This window comes from Prosopis cineraria, unplaced genomic scaffold, assembly GCF_029017545.1.
Source record: "Prosopis cineraria cultivar Desert tree isolate PC_DT_omini unplaced genomic scaffold, ASM2901754v1 PC2, whole genome shotgun sequence".
NCBI classification, from domain to species: domain Eukaryota; kingdom Viridiplantae; phylum Streptophyta; class Magnoliopsida; order Fabales; family Fabaceae; genus Prosopis; species Prosopis cineraria.
Genome location: NW_026555333.1, coordinates 46,875,778 through 46,880,646, shown reverse-complemented (window position 1 = coordinate 46,880,646; position 4,869 = coordinate 46,875,778). Strand labels below are relative to the sequence as shown.

The following is a 4,869-nucleotide window of genomic DNA, read 5'->3' as shown; positions in this document are numbered from 1 at the left end:
TCATGCGTCTAGAATTTTAACAGGTCTTGATAACATTAAATGGGTATAGAAGAAAGAACGAATAATGTTTCACATTTGAAGTGGTTATATCTTTTTAAAAAAAATCAATCAAGTCGTATTATTCATAAATTATGAATAATGAGGCTTATGTTTTTTTTAAAAAATTCTACAATGCATATATCTATATTTATAGTCAGTATATATATATATATATATAATATGCTTTTATATTTTAAAAAAATTACTAGTACTGTTCACATTATGTGGTCACATTTTGAAGTAACTATTTTATAAATTGCAAGAAACCTTTAGGTTAACAAAATAGAATATGAATAAAGTGGATCCCATGCATTTATGTTGAGTCCTTATATTAAAGAAGGCTTGAAAAAATGCAGATATTTTTCATATTAATATAAATATTAATTTCTCTTATTTGTTGCCTATTTAAAGCTTAACTTTAGAGACATTGCATGTACCATACCGCTGCCTAGCCCCTAACATGAGGAAGCTATTGCTTATGTCATTTTTAGTAGCAGCTTCAGCCTCTGCTTGGCTTCATGAGTTCAAATATCTTCATCCATCTCTCATGTTATCTTGCTTCTCAGCATTCTTCCTCCTAGCCCTAGCCATTTTTCAGCACTTGAAGAGACAAACAAGCGAAATATACTTAGTAGACTTTGCTTGCTATAAACCAAACGATTCTTGTGCTATCACCACTGATATGTTAGTGGAAAAATTAAAGGACGTTGGAGTTTTCTCAGAAGAGAGCTTGAAACGAATCAGGAAAATTGTTGATAGGTTTGGTTTGGGACCTAAGACATATCTCCCCCCAGCTATCATGCAAAGTAACCCACCAAAAGTATGTCTGGTTGAGGCAAGGAAGGAGACAGAGATTGTGTTTTTTGGAGCAGTTGATGAACTTCTGGAGAAAACATGGGTCCAACCTAAGGATATAGGAATTCTTGTTGTAAACTGTTCTGTGTTTTGTCCCACACCATCTCTATGTGACATGATTGTGAATCGATACAAACTCAGACACAACATCTTGTGCTAAAATCTTGGTGGTATGGGTTGTAGTGCTGGAGTTCTTGCTATTGACTTTGCCAAACGCCTCCTCCAGGTTCTTCATTTTTTTTTTCAAATAAAAGTAGTGACTAATTAAAATCAGCTAGAATAGTTGGTAGTTACATATTATCAAACAACTTGATTATTAAGAACACTTACACTCGCCATTACTGAATTTATTGATAAAGTCTGAATAGCTTTAAAAGATTGGAAGTTGGTTCCTTGCTTCTATTTCGAATGCACTAATTGAACGGGAATATTTCTTTCAATTAAAAGGTCGATGCTCTAGAAATTTTGTAATTTTTTGAGCAAGTGCAGATATTGTATCTTAGTTTATAGGGGTTATGTTAGGTTAATCAGTAATGTTGAGTTCTAGTACCCATTTGAATTTGAGTTAGGTATAATTGATTATAAAAATAATTGATTAATATGATTAATTTTAATTATAATTGATTATGTTATAATATAAAATGTTTGAATACCATTTTTTTTAAATTGATTTTAACAAAATTAAAGATGTTTAGATGATTAGTCAAAATTAATTTTAGCTATATAAATTACCATAAAAGATATTACTTTTCAAAATTAAATTATTGATAAATTTGTATATAATATTATTAAATTTGTTAAATTTTATTTAACACAATTATGAATTATTGACAAATTAATATGGTAAAATGAGAACCAGAAGTAGGTATGAATAGCTTTAAAAAAATCAATTTTAACATGTTTAATCGATTATGGAAATGCTGTTTGGCTAATTTTGTTTTGAAAATCAATTAAACACCAAAAAATCAATTTTGAATGCAAATCAAACAGGCACCTAGTCCTAGATATGTACACCAAACAACATGTCTTATCTCATTAAGTGAGGTTGGCTATATGAAGTACATGATACCATTATATTCTATTATCAATTAAGTTTTTAAGAAATCCTGGACATGTGGTTGCGTTAAGTTTTTATTGACAAAAGTTTGCTGCTGTAGTCCTTCTTTGCTTGGCTCAAATTAGTCAAGACCTATCTAACTCAAGCACCTTAATATTTTGTTACAACAGTCACACTCAAACTCATGCGCCTTGGTGCTGAGCACTGAAAATGCAAACACGGGGACGTACTTGGGAAACAACCCTTCAATGCTTCTCATCAATTGTCTCTTTCGCATGTGTGGTTCCGCTTCTCTTCTCTCCAACCATTCTTCAAATCGTCATCGTTCGAAGTACCAAATTATCCACACACTTCGTACGCACATGGCTTTTGATGACAGAAGTTACAACTGTGTATTTCAACAAGACGATGAGCAACACCAAATTGGTACTTCTATCTCAAAAGACCTCATGAATGTTGCAGGGTACGTCCTTAAGCGTCATATCGCATCTCTCGCCCCATTGGTCCTTCCTCTCTCAGAAAAACTCCAGTTTCTTGTAAATTTTGTAGCAAGGAAGGTCCTGAGATTGAAGATTGAAGCTTATGTTCCAAACTTCAAGTTAGCTTTTGACCACTTTTGTATTCACACTGGAGGAAGGGCAGTGTTGGACACGATGCAGAAGAGTCTTGAGCTTCAAGACTGGGACGTAGAACCATCAAGAATGACACTGTATAGGTTTGGGAACACATCTTCGAGTTCTGTGTGGTATGAATTGGCTAACTGTAAAGCCAAAGGAAGGATTAAGAAAGGTGACAAAATCTGGCAATTAGCATTTGGGGCGGGATTCAAGTGTAACAGTGCAGTGTGGGTTGCATTGGACAATGTTGAAGCAGCTTCAATGAAGAATCCATGGAGGGATGAGTTTCATGAATTTGCTGCTACATAGAATAAATAACAGCCAATATTAGAAAGTTTGTCTTAATTATGTGCACTCCTATGGTTGTTCAATGAGTTGCACATACATTTTATGACAAATTGAATAATGTACGGAGAATTATATCCAATAATCTGGCAAGAAAAAAATTAAAGTTATTCGTATATAAGAACTAATGCAAAATGAATTATTATTAAAATAAAAATATAGAATTGTGCTTTCTTAAATGACACTTATTATTGATTTTTATCTGTGAATAATTTTCTTCTTAAGTCCTTGGATATGATTCTTCCTTAAATGTAAAAGTTTTGTGGCATAAAATAACTTGTGGCTTGGATGGAAGTTGGGTTGAAAATAAAAATTAATCATGGTTGAAAATCTGTTTAAATTTTGGCACTGCCTTCCAAATAAATACTGCACATGCACTTACATTTGTGATTCCTCAATTAGCTAGATCGATATTCCACGTATTCTTCGTACCATGCACACTGCTCATCTTTTGTTTTTGATGTGAATTTAAATATATTCTTGGTTATGTACAAAGTTAACATTATTACGTGATAAAAATATTCCCTCCATTTCAAAACTATATATGTAATTTTCATGATGTTGATAAATTTTCAGAATTGTTTTACGCATTGCATCAGTTTTTTTTTTTTTTTTGCCCGAATACGCATTGCATCAGTCAATTTTTTTAAAAAAAATGCTTTAAATGGGTAAGTAGCATCTGCTAATATGCATGTTTACGTAATTTTTTTTTCATTCACATGTTATAATATGTGGGTCTCTGACTTATCTCGAAATAAGAATTCGTTTTCCTAGCTGCATTCAAAGCTACATTAGTCATTGAAAATCTGAGCAAATGTGAGTTGATACGTTAATAATGAACGTATAAATTTAAATTATTACTTTGACATAATAATAAATTAAAATTTAAATATTATTTCAAAATTAAAACTATCTTAAACATCTATAATAATATTAACCTTTTAGCAACCATTATGTATCTTATTATTTTAACAAGATTTATTCCCTGTGAAATATACGGTGATAATTTGATATTTAGAAGATGGAAATAAAATAGAAATTTAAGAATTAAAATAATAATTTATGTTACTCAACTTAGAATTTGTTACTTATTTATGTTTGCACCCAAATTGTGAATTTGGAAGCCTAGGCTCAACTCAATTTAATCGACTTTAAAATAATTATAAAAAAATATTTATAAAACCTTAGCCATTAAGTCAATACCATCCATGTTGCACCCATGATGCGTGTCTATGATGGAGGAAGTGTTTTTTAAATCCAAGAAAAATGACAATCATAGGGCTTAGGTACCAAGTCAGAATTATCTAAAAATAGATGAGTCCTTTTTCAACAATCATCATCATTCACATCAACAAGCTATGATTGTTACTTTGACATAATGAACGTATAAATTATTACTTTGACATAATAATAAATTAAAATTTAAATATTATTTCAAAATTAAAACTATCTTAAACATCTATAATAATATTAACCTTTTAGCAACCATTATGTATCTTATTATTTTAACAAGATTTATTCCCTGTGAAATATACGGTGATAATTTGATATTTAGAAGATGGAAATAAAATAGAAATTTAAGAATTAAAATAATAATTTATGTTACTCAACTTAGAATTTGTTACTTATTTATGTTTGCACCCAAATTGTGAATTTGGAAGCCTAGGCTCAACTCAATTTAATCGACTTTAAAATAATTATAAAAAAATATTTATAAAACCTTAGCCATTAAGTCAATACCATCCATGTTGCACCCATGATGCGTGTCTATGATGGAGGAAGTGTTTTTTAAATCCAAGAAAAATGACAATCATAGGGCTTAGGTACCAAGTCAGAATTATCTAAAAATAGATGAGTCCTTTTTCAACAATCATCATCATTCACATCAACAAGCTATGATTGTTACTTTGACATAATGAACGTATAAATTATTACTTTGACATAATAATAAATTAA

General features: G+C 30.5%; 1 pseudogene; it reads left to right on the top strand.

Moving 5' to 3' along the window:
* The first annotated feature begins 499 nt into the window (after positions 1 to 499).
* Positions 500 to 2,877, top strand: LOC129302829 (3-ketoacyl-CoA synthase 2-like; annotated as a pseudogene).
* Positions 2,878 to 4,869: the final 1,992 nt, after the last annotated feature.